Here is a 12,035-nt window from a genome sequence, read left to right on the forward strand (position 1 = left end):
TCTCTTTGCTCTATAGCGTTTCTGGCGTTGTTTAGTTTGGTTCGGAAAATCATAAAATCGGACATTCGTTATAGTTTCTTTGTTTCCGCTTGAATTGTCCGTTGACTCGTTGTCTGCTTCATTTCCCCACTCTGGATGATCGGGAATGTCGTGAAACACCTCTTCTTCATCTTCCTTTTCCAGTGTATCGTTCTTTTCAGTTTTTTTTTCGAGTATAGTTCTCAGCATGAAGTACGGAACCATGTCGTACCCGTCCTTGTCGCAAAATTTCGTTGTGGGACCCTCCGGAATTGCACAAACATCTAGGGTTGCTAGAATGTGTGTCCATTCTAATGGTTCAAGCGTGTCCTCTGGAAAGGGTTCTCCTATATAAGTTTTGTCTTCGATAGCCCTTTCTAAAACATATTCTTCTCGCCTCAAACTTCCACATTTCGAGGCTCCACACATCCATAACTCCTTGGGCTTACCTAACCAAGCTGGAAATTCGGATCCCGCCAAAGTAGCTGAATCAAACTCCTCTATTGGTGTTCGATTCACATCTTTGTAGCTATGGTCTCTCAGGTTCACACGTGTAGTGGTTTCCATATTTCTCAGGTATATGTGATCGTAGCCCCAATCCTGGACCATTTTCAACTGTCTCATGAATGGTCTTCCCAGTATGATATCATAGTTATTCTCCTTGCCAAAATCGACAATAGCAAAAGTATGTTCGTATTCAATGCCGCAAGAAGTCACTACGACTTTCTCTAATAACCCCATAGGTTTCTCCATGTGTCCATCTGCTAATTGGAGTTTCAACCTAGTCTTCCTTATTGCTGGTTTCCCCCATTTTTTCCAGATTTCTTTTGTAGCAATGGCTACCCCAGCTCCGCTGTCTAGTATTGCCATCGTGTTCACTCCTTGGAATTCAACTGGTAAGGTTGTATTCCCCTCTTCACCTTCGCAATACTCTCCGACCTTGTTTAAGGGTACAGGCTTAGCGTTCTTTTGTGGTTTGCTCAGCTCTTGTATACCCTCTTGCAGTCTCGATGTTGGGTCTTTTATCCCAAATTTCTCCAAGCATTTTCCTACAGTGGTCCACATATGTGGTCTTAGCCTCAAAAGCTCAGCTAGAGTGATAGTGCATGTCACTGGTGTTGACAAGATCTCTATCAATCCTTGCGAGTCCATGACTTTTTCTGATGAGATTCTTCGTGAGGGAAGTGCTCTAATCTCGGATTTTGCTTCATACTCTCCTAAGTATGAAGGTAAGGTATTCAGTGAATGAGGTTTGCTCTCCATTGTTCTAACAGAGCCCCCATCTCCCCAGTAAGATTGCAGATCCAAGTCCACTTGAGATCCTGCCTCAAATTCCACTATGGGAGGATTCCTGATGTCCTTTTCCCAATTTGTCTGATTAGCTTGGCAACTTAGCTCGTTTGCAAAGTTTGCCTCTCTCACTTGTTTCCAAAATTCATTGTAATCCTCATCTCTTCCGTAAATCCTCTGTATGACTGGATGAAAACTCTCTATCTCCTGATCGGTTGTGTTCAATACTATGCGGTCATCCTTGTGTGTATTTTCAGGCTTTTGTGCACTGGGAGTCTTTTCAGCTACCCGTGAAATGATAGTCTCTTGCTGAATTGGGTTTTCCGTTCCACAATTCATTGTTTCTCTTGGTGGTTCTAATAAGGCTTGTGCAGTCTCGATCATTCTCTGGCACATTTCAAGTCTCTGCTTTTCCAATTCCGCGTTTGGGTATGTCATCCACCTCTGTTCTTGTGTTTGGTTGTTCTTTAACCTAGCTTCGTAAGCTCTCATCAGTGCGTCCAATGGTTCGTGTACTTTGTCGACTAGCACTGATCCCCCTGAGCTTAAGCTCGTTGTTTCTTTGATACTCTTTTGTTTCGTTCTTTCCGGGCTCATCTCTCATTTCCCGTTTTGACTCTCAAGTTTTTCTAATCTATCTTTAGTTCGCTTTAGTTCCTCAGCTAGAATAGCATCTTCACGTTCTTTTCTCAACTTCATGCGTGCTTTTCTAGCTTTCCATGTGTTTCTCTGACTCCGCGGTCCTTGACTAACCACTTCAGTCGCTAACTTTCCATTCTCAGGTTCTCTAGTGGTTTTCTTAGCTTGAGCTCTAGTAACAACTTGCGTTGGTATCAGAGTTTCATTTTCAGACCCACTGCTGGTAGGAATAGTTTCTAGCATATTCAATGTCGTCTTTTGCACTTTGTTTGGATTCTTTGAACAATCCTCAATGAAGTGAGTAACCCCACACAGTGCAATAAGCGTTAATTCTAATGATTTCCGTATGTGGCCAAACATTCATCAGATGGTCACCTCCACACTTGTAACAGGGTCCTAGTGCTGGTCTTGGTCCCACTTGATTCGTCCTTTGTGGATAGGATGGTCTTTGTCCTGTTAACCCTCCATGAGCTATGAACATCAATTTTCTTGCGTCCAAATTGTATCTCTCTTCATCAGAAGCACTTGTAACTGTTGGTGTTCCAACATTCCCAATCATGCCCCATGGTTCTGGTTGTTTGGGTTCTTTTGGTGGGTAATACACAGTTGGAGACATGTGTGCACCAGATTCTTCATAATAGGCTTGAACAAGCACTAAGGCTTGTTCTTCCTGATTCTCTAAGGTTGGTGCATATCTAATGCCCACTGGTCTTGCTCCTGGTAAAGGTGGTTGTTGTCCCAATACCGGTTGCGGTCTTTCTATCCCCATAGGTCCTGGTACATTTCCCGTTGGGTATCGAGGTACTGGATGTACCTGAGGTGGTGCTAATTTAGCAGGAGGTGCATACTGACGCTCCCTTACATACCCTTTGTTGTAATAGCACTCCTCTGTTGGATGGTTTGTCAATTTTTGTTCAATAGCACACCATTTTAGTGGTTTTGGCAATGGTTTTTGGTATGGTGCCATCCTTTTTAGAGCATCTTCTATCATTTGCTCTACATTTGGCATGGTTGTTGTTTGAACATTTTTTTAGTGGTAGTCTCGCTCGCTACGGAGGTAGAGCTACTGGATGCAAAATCTGTATCCGCTGACACCTCTCCATAAACCGTACAGTTATCCACTAAGTACAATGCTTCTCTCGTTACTTGCTCGAAACTTGTACAAGCTTTCAAGTGCAAGTCCTTCTTGAGAGTGTCGTTTCTCAATCCTTCAATAAAGAGAACAGATAGTCTGTCATCTTGTGGTCGTTCACGTACTGGACATCTCTCAATGTATTGTTTGAAGCGAAGTGAAGCTTCCTTCACTTTTTCGTGTTCTCTCTGTTTAAAAGCATATATTTGTGAGACCGTATTGTGCTTAATCCCTCGTTTTGAGAATTCCTCAGCAAACTCTCTTAGCAAATGGTCAATGTCATGGAATCCCCCTCTGTTCAGTGGTTGAAACCATGTCAATGCCGTACCTTCTAGAGTAAGACCAAATCCCTCGTATTGTGTATGGAAATCTGTTATCTGCTCAGCTCTTAAGACTTGCTTAAAGAGTGACACATGTGCATACGGATCTCCTGAACCACCATACTTCTTTGGCATACACTTGGCTACTTGAGATGGTCTCATACGTCTATGGTCTGCTACCAATCTCATTGCTCCTGTGTCCCGGCTAAAGCTTTCTCTAGCATCATGGACTTCATGGGTTACCCTTGTCGGTTCCCCTGCCCTGAGTCTACTACTAGGAGGTAAATGTGATGGTTCCGCTTCGAACCTTGGACCTGGAGTGGTATATGTGGGGATTGGAACTGCACTACCTCGATTCGTATCCATTGACTCTCTGGAATGTAATGATCCCATTGGTCCGGGCTTCGAGTACTGAGGTTGACTGAAAGAGTCAGCAGCCTGAGTTCTTTGTCCTCCTGTTGTCATTGGGTTTTGCACTCCATTTGTTGGTGCTGGTCTTTGTGAGCTAGAAGTAACATAATACTGATGTAGTGGTCCCCCAAAGTATGTATATCCTTCTAATTCTTTCTTGCCCATTGTTGAGTATTGCCTCCCATACTTGTCGTAAGCGGCAATTTTCACTTCCGATCCCTCTGTGTAGGTAAAGACATAAAGTCTTTTTTGGTCTGTCAACTCTCCAGTGTAGGGTTCTTCACATCTATAATAGAGATCTTGCTCCCCATTATTATATTTGTATAGCCCCACATAGATGTTATCAGTGTTGATCCTTGTAGTTTCATTCTCTCTTCTTAACCTCGCATCAGGGAAGTTCATTATTGGTGCTTTCTCCTCAAGTTCTTCATCTACTTTGGCTTTGGTGCCCATCAATCCCCACTTGTCCACAATGTTAGGGTTTAGGACTACCAAGTACATGGTACCCTCGTCATCTAGATATCTATCTCCGCTATAGCTCACAGGCACTAAGTCCTTGAACTCACTAGGTCTATCTTCTATCTTTACACAATAGCGGTCCATTCCATCTTTGTAGATCTTGGCACCTTGCTCTTTGTCGTACTGGTATTTTATGAACAATAGCTTCATTGTGGTGGAAGGGTTTGATGGTCCTGCTGTCATATTTTCTCTGTTGTTCAGGTTCAAGTGTTCCAAGTGTTCGGTGAAAATCTCGTAAGATCTCTCCGAAGAAGTATCAGAAACACTTCCTTCAAAGATCGGCTCTAATGGTTGCACCCAACTTTGGTTTACACTTCCCTCGGTTGATATGACATTTGCTTGTTCCCCTTGTTTTGGTTGGTTATTCTGGAGATTCCTGCCCGATCTCAAATTCATCAATTCCCCTAAAGGACTTTAACTTTTCCGTCTCGGCAATTTGTTTTCCCAAGTTTTTGTGGTCAGAATTGATCCAAACTGATTGATACTTGGTTAATTGTTTAATCTTGTCAGTTGGACAACTTCTGTTTCATCAAGTGAGAATTTTGTTGCAGTTATGCTGAAAAAGACATTATACGCGTATGATGTCTTTTTTCACAGATTTGGACTATTTTGGTTATGCTCACTCTTAGTAGCCCCCTTATGCTCTGTCCACTCACAAAATTCAGTTTGAACTCTGTTTGAGCAAGTTATGGCTAATTTAGGCAATTTTCCGCTTTTGACTTGTTTTGGGTCAATTGTGATCCAAATGGGATGAAACTTGAAATATAACCTCTAGACAGCTATTACAATGGATCTGTGTTGGCAAAGTATCAAAATATGTCCAAAATTAGGTAAAAGACATCATACACGTATAATGTCTTTTTCATCAATTTGGGTCAAGACTTGATATTTATGCTTTCTACAGTGTTTGTAACAATTTTGTCAGGTCAGATATAAAAAATAAGCAGTGGATGTGCTAAAAGACATTATACGCGTATGATGTCTTTTGTCCCAGATTTTGACTATTCTTGGTTTTAAGCCTTCTTCAATGTTTATAATTGAGTTTCAAGTGTTTTTGTCAGGTTTGAATGTAAAAACAAGATCTGAATCCAAAATTTCCTATTCTTTGCGTTTCTTGGACTCCGACTTGTCTTTTTGGGTTTCTTTGAGTGTTAATGCTCTTGTTTTAAGTTGAAATTAGGGTATAACCCCCCTTTTGAACACTCTAGTAAAGTCAAAATTTTTGTTTTGGTCTCTGTTTGGTCATTTAGACATCATACGCGTATGATGTCTAAAGTTGCAGATTTCCAGTTTTTTGGCACAGAATCCTTCCTAAAGCTTTCTCAAGTGCTCAGCAACTCCCAGATACACAAAAAATTTCTCTGACTTTTGTTTATTGCAAGTTTCACTACTAACTCGACGGTTTAGTGATCTAACATGCAATCAACCATATCAAGCAAATACTCCAATGATTACTAGCTCTAGATCAGGATCAAATGAAGTCCTACCTAAGCTATTCCTAATCATAAAATGGTTTTGGTAATTGTGATTTTAAAGAGATCCACTGCCACTCACGGACTAACAAATTCTTCTTCTATCAACAACTACTCACCACCAACAAAACAACAAACAAATCTAAGCTAAACTAAGAATACTGTCAACACGGAAGACCCAGGAATACCCCACTTTATAGTATCTCTCGAGATCTTCGGAGTCCACCACTCCTAGATATTTTCTAACTAAAGTATACAAAGTAGTTTATACGACTCACCTCGTAGGATTAGTCTAAGGTCACCTACTTAGGGCTCTCGTCCCCGGCAGCGGCGCCAAATGTTAAGGCGGTTACGCCGCTAGCGGAAGCTAAATAGCGAGAACTCAACCAACAACAGAATTTGTCAGACGAGGACGGAGCTTGACCCGCAGGCGCATGGAAACAACTAGGTGGGTGTCAAATCACCTACTCGACCTTCTAATGACAATCACTACTAAGGAAATCAAATCTAAGTTCTAAAATACGCAAGTGACTGAAATCCGTACTACGAACGAATGCTATACGAAACAAGATCTAGAATCATTGAATCGATCTCAAACTCAAGGGGAAGTCTATACACTAGGTAAGAACAACACCCTAAAGACTTGAACTACAAAATCAACCTATAACCACTCCGTGCGGTAAACGCGTATGAAGACAGGCCGAAATATACAGGTGACCGAAACTTGACCCCGATGGTACTAATGTGTAGCTCTACTCGTTGTGGTTCTATAGATATGATGCACGCTCAATTCCGACACACGAGTTGGAAGAAAACTCACACCGAAGCTTTTAGGAACTTACCACACATAGAAGCCGATAGCACGCACTCTTGGTATCTGTGCGTAGCTCTCGCCGTTGCTAACACAATGGCGGTGTCGCTTCTCCAATGGCGGCTCCGTAGCTCGCGTAGCAAGGAGATAAGACTCTCTCTCTCTCTCTCTCTCTCTCTCTCTCTCTCTCTCTCTCTCTCTCTCTCTCTCTCTCAGACACAGTCACGACGCTCAAAAACTCACTTTGATTAATAATCTGCCCTTAGGTTACAAAAACTTTGGCTTATATACCTCAGCCTTGGAGGTGAGAATATCTCTAACTAATTACATCAGCAAGTGAAATTACTTCGGGATTACAAGCTGGAAACTCAATTGAGTCCCGTTACTTAATGAATGGCTCAAATCAAAATTAATGTCGGAAAGACATTTATTACAATCAATGGTTACAAAATGATGAGTGTGAGCAGAAATGTGGGTGTGATCCTCTGCTGGCTCAACACTTAATGTGGGAGAATAAATGGGAACAAGTGTTAAGATACAGATATGTGCTTATAGATCTATCTCAACACGGGCCAATAGTAAAGGGGCCCAAATGGGAGATGGTCTATCAAGAGCAAGGCTAACCAATGGAGCATAAGACCTTAGGGTTAGCTTCATTGAAGACTTCCAATAATGTGTGTAAAAGTCCTTTGACCTTAGGTAAGCTAGGGCTGAGCTTGAGGTGGGAACCCGGCCCAAGCTCAAGGTGCTTGTCGTGCTTGAGGTGCTTGTCATGCTTGAGGTGCTTGACTAGCTCCATGCTTGAGGTGCTTGACTTGGTGCATGATTAAGGTGCTTGAGGTGCCTTGAGAAGCTTGCCTGAGATGCTTGTGGGAACACCCCCTACTTCAAGTGCTTAGTCATGCTTGATGACTAAGGGGCTTGCTCATCCAAAGTCAAAAATATCCCTACAAGGAAGGGGGCGAGCCCACAAGGGGGGGGGGGGGGATGAGAGAGAACACACACACACACACACACACACACACAAGGGAAGCCCCCCCAGCTTGAAGAGACAGCAAGGACACTTGTCAAGTTCCTCCCCATGTTGCCCTCATGGTGTGCCTGAAGCCTATTGGTTGGCCACCCAAGGGATCCAATGATAATTTAGGTTATTTAATTAATTGATTTTGCATTTATCAAGTCCTCTCTCTCAAAGGGGAAAGGGGGACACTTGTCCCAAGGCTACCCATGTTGCTTGTAATGGCTCCTGCTTGTGATTGGCTAGGCCTGGAGGGGTCCAATGAGCTTCAAGCATGAGCTACAAGGGGGGGTCGACCCAAGCAAGCTAGGGGGGTGCTTAGGGGGTATACTCACCCACACACACTCACAAACACTCTCATTGTGTACTATGCAAAGTGCAAGAACTCCCTCTCCTTCTCCAAGCAAGTAGAGGTTGAGAGCCTACACCAACACTCTTGGCTATGGAGTGCAAATCCATCCAAGAGCCATGCTTCAATGCTTGAGCTTGCCATCTATTTCTTCTTCATTACTATGCTATTATGTATGCTAGCACAAGAGTTATGATAAGTGAGGAACTAGCTCTTTCTCGTATGAAATGTTTCTTCTTCCTCTTCCCTACCCTCATTCCCTGCTAGCTCTCTCCACCTTCGAAGGTGTTTGAGGTCTTGGGACTGAGGCTTGGTATAGTTAAAGCTTTCTTCAAGTTTAGGTTATGCTATGATGGTGATGCATGAAGCTTTCCATCTTCATTGCTTCACCTAGGTCACAAGGAACACAAAGAATGTATTGTAACAAGTCTCTCTTTATGGGAGAAATCATAATACAAATGCCTATTGGAGGGGGGACCGGCTCCACATAAATCCGGTCCTCAATTGTTGTCATGTTCTCTAAATTCTCTCTCTTGCAAAAGTATTGTCCATGCCAAGTTAACTAATTGCTATAATTATGTTGCTATCTTCAATTATGTCTACCCTCTATGCTCACAAAATCATTTCTTGAAAGTACTCTCATTAAATTCCGCTACTCTCAAATTGAATAGGCAAATTCCATTACACCTCTTTTGGAGTTTCGACCATGGATGCTCTAGGAGTCTCATTGCATGCATTTCTTTTGGTGCAAGAACGATAGCCATGTCCTTGCTCTCCACACTTGAAACATTTATAGTCTTTGCAAAAAGATTTTCATTATTAAGGAGATAGTTTATTTTTACCTTTGTAAACTCCTTTCTCCTTGGTCTTGTTGTTGTTGTTGTTAGAATTGCCTTGTGAAGAGTTTTGAGCATTGTTCTTCCCTCTAGGTTCATTTCAGTCTTTAGTTTCCATGGCTTAAAATTCCTTTTAGCTCCTTGATGGAAACTGATATGTGAAGCAACCACATTATGGTGAATCACCTCAGTGATGGTCCTAGGCCTTTGAGATTGACATACTCGACCATATCTTTAGGTAGCCCCACACAAAATTGTTGCTTTGTTCGGCAAAGTCTATCTTTTGGTAAACAGTAGCTTTGGGATGTAAATCCCAAAACTTGTCCACATACTTGTGGATAGACTCATTGGGAGTTAGCTTCAAACTTTGCCATTCGGTAAGCACTTTGTCTTTGGCATCGCTTAAAAGAAATTGCTTCATTATGGAAACTCGTAGAGTTTTTCATGTCTTGGGACCTTTGCCATTACCTCATAGAATAGCATGCCATTGTCGGGTAGACTTTTGAAAATTAATATCTACATGACATAGTTTGGAGGACTCTATGAAGCCCTCATCTCCAAAGGCCGCTTCAAATTGTTGGATGAAGGCCAAAACTTTATCCGTAGCACTAAAGGTGCCATCATAGGTGAGAAAACGGATGCTCTTTACTTCCTTCTTGAACTTCTTAAGCTTGTAGGACCTTTTCCAAGCAGCATAGGAGAAAAACCGTTGCTTTCATCGGAAGAGGAGGAAGATGATGAAGATGGAGAAGAGCATGACCTCTTTCTCGCCTTTTTCTTCTTTTGATTCCTCTCTTCCCTCTCAGAATGACAAGGATAAGGTCTGTATGACGATCTTTTCCTCTTGGGAGGAGTTGGAGATTTTTGAGACCACCGTCTTCGCGGAGCCACATCTTCCAAAGAATTTGGAGATTCACTTCTTTCTCTTTCATAGGGTCTCTCCTCTTCTCTCACCGGAGAGAGTCTTCTTTTGGAAGTCTCTACAAGAATCTTCCTAAGCTCTCTCTCCTCTTGGGGAGTTTGGAGAATCGCATGAGTGCGAAGTTGTTGGTTAAATTTGACTTGCAAGGCCAAGGTTGCCCATAGCTTGTTGCAACCTAGTAACAAGATAGTTCACAAACATGGGGGCATCATTAGTAGCACCTTCATGTGCAAACTCAAAGTTGTCAATATTCATTCTACTCTCTTTATTATTGTCAGCCATGCTAACTACCTTTATATCTATGCTACTTTGTGCTTTGGCAACTTCAAAACTTTAGTTGCTACTCTTCTTAATTTTTGAATATTAGCTCTCAAGTAGCCACACCCATGGTTTAGAGAATATTGTTTGCAAAGAGTAGTGGAGAGGGTCTAACAGTGCTTGGTCGATTATATTTTCTGTTGAGCTTGCTAGTAGCTCAATAATGGTTAAGCCAAAGGCAAGCCTCAAAAGACTCCATTATTAAGTCTATAGTTCCCAATGGTGTACCTCGAACTAAGCTTGTTCCAACCGGGATAATAAATCCATGTCCCACTTACCCTCTTGCAATAAATAGGTCCAACCTTTCATGGAAAACTTAAAAAAATCTCTTATTAAGCAAGAAAAGAGAAACCAATATCTCTGATACCAATGTAACTGAATATGGCTATAACATTGATTATAGCGGAATTAAAGTAACAATAGTGAGCATTTCCTTAAGAGAAATATTAAAGAGCACAAGGAGAGCACTTGATTAAAGGTAGAAAAATGAACATTATACCTAGTTAGCTTGGCATGAACAATACTTGTAGAAGAGAGAGAGAATTAGAGAAATTGACAACAATTGAGGACCGGATTTACTTGGATTTGGTCTCCCCTCCAAAAGGATTTTGTATTATAGATTCCCATGAAGAGAGACTTGGTACAATACATTCTTTGTGCTCCTTGAGACCTTGTTGATGCAATGAAGATGGTAAACTTCATGCACCAAAGTTATGCCCGTAACTACCTTGCAAAAACATAAACTTGTCCCCATCCTCAATCCCACGAACTCAAACACCTTCAAAGGTGGATAGAGCGAGCAGAGAGTGAGGAAAGGGAAGAGGAAGAAGATATAGCATACGAGAAAGAAGTAGTTTCCTCACATATCATTACTCATAGAGCATAGCATAGCATAGTAATGAAAATGAAGAAGATGGTAATCATTACTTTGAAGCATGACTCTTGGTTAGATTTGCATTCCATAGCCAAGAGGTTGGTCAACCCCTCCTTCTAGATCATCCTTTCAATTTATTGGACCTTACCAAACTTAGTCAATCACATGCTTTAGTCATAACTGGTAATAGTGGTAGTGTTGCGGGGGCAAATCACAACACCTATAAAGTGCATGCAACATAACCTAGATCAACATAATGTCAATCAAGGACACAGATGACACGATAGGCACACGAAGGCAATCTCTTTAATTTGTCAGGCTGAGACCATCCCTCACATACAACACTCTAGAAGGCTAACTATATCACAAAATTGGAATCTCATTGCTCTCAACTACACGACCCAACCACATACACACAAACAAAAGGAAACTCACTAAACCATGCCAGAATCATACAAAACTTATGGAATACCATCCCCTCACTAGGATATACATGTTTCAAAGCCTCTACACTCAAAATCCCAACTCTAGACCCATTTGCGAAAAATGTGTATGAAGACAGAGCCAGATTTTGAAAGTGCCCAAAATGGAAATCTATGAGTACCTAAATGTAACTTATGTCTCCATGGTTCTAATGACTACTTACACGCAGAAAAAAGACATCATTTGATATACTTATTGCCACAAATAGCTCGTAGATGGGTGAGCGCTTGTGCTCCGTTTTGCATAGAATTCTTGGCGTTGATACGTAGCTCTTGCCGAGCCTATTGCAATGGTGCAGTCTGATCTCCAATGTGATGAATGAGTGGTAAGTAGCACCAAGATGAAGCTCACACACTCTCTCTTCCTCTCTCACACACAGTCGACAACAGCTTAAAACTTGATTATGATAAAAGTTCTTTTTACAAAATGACCTAGGTACCTTATATACTAAGGCTACCATAGTTTAAACCTAAAATAGAGTTCCAAGGGTAAAATGGATTTGCATGTACAATCTGGAAGTGCCATTGCACCCCAGCTTCTGCAACTAGACTAGATACTTATTACAAATGATGTTTTTAACCATAATTCGTAGCATTTCATAACTCTCAAAAAATAAGGCTTTG

The sequence above is a fragment of the Adiantum capillus-veneris genome, chromosome 1 (genome assembly GCF_014529385.1).
Source record: "Adiantum capillus-veneris isolate H3 chromosome 1, ASM1452938v2, whole genome shotgun sequence".
NCBI lineage: Eukaryota > Viridiplantae > Streptophyta > Polypodiopsida > Polypodiales > Pteridaceae > Adiantum > Adiantum capillus-veneris.